A 507-nucleotide genomic window follows, 5' to 3' on the forward strand; every position below is an offset into this window, starting at 1 on the left:
AGCGGCCCCCAAGAGTACTTAGAAAAGGAGTGGATGTGCCCCAAATACTCCTCGGAAAAGGCAGTGGACCGTGGATTCCCCAAATGCTCCTAAGGGATCCCGAACTCCCATGTTTTCTTAGGGAACAGAGCTGGGGGCCCGAATCTGCAACATAATCGTGATCCCGGCAATTGTCCTCAGAAAAGCGGGCAGGGCAAGGAACCCCCAAACTCTCTCAGAAGAGGGGTCGGGGCAGATTCCCGAAGATCCTCCTCAGAACGGGGGCCAGGGAAAAGAATCCCGAAGCAGAGTCTTCTCAGAATCTCCAAGATTCTCCAGAATAGAGAGGGTCGAAGCCACAAGACGAGGCAGAAAGAGTGCGGGGCCACCGGAGCCCCTTAGAAACATTGGCAGGCCACGACGCGCCCGGGCTCCTCAGAGGCGCCGCCCGCAGCCCTGCGTAGCCGCCCCACGCCCGCCAGGCCCAGGCCGCCTCCGGTGCATTATGGGTGGGGCGCCCCTGCAGAG

The sequence above is a fragment of the Colobus angolensis genome, unplaced genomic scaffold (assembly GCF_000951035.1).
Source record: "Colobus angolensis palliatus isolate OR3802 unplaced genomic scaffold, Cang.pa_1.0 Scaffold66, whole genome shotgun sequence".
NCBI classification, from domain to species: domain Eukaryota; kingdom Metazoa; phylum Chordata; class Mammalia; order Primates; family Cercopithecidae; genus Colobus; species Colobus angolensis.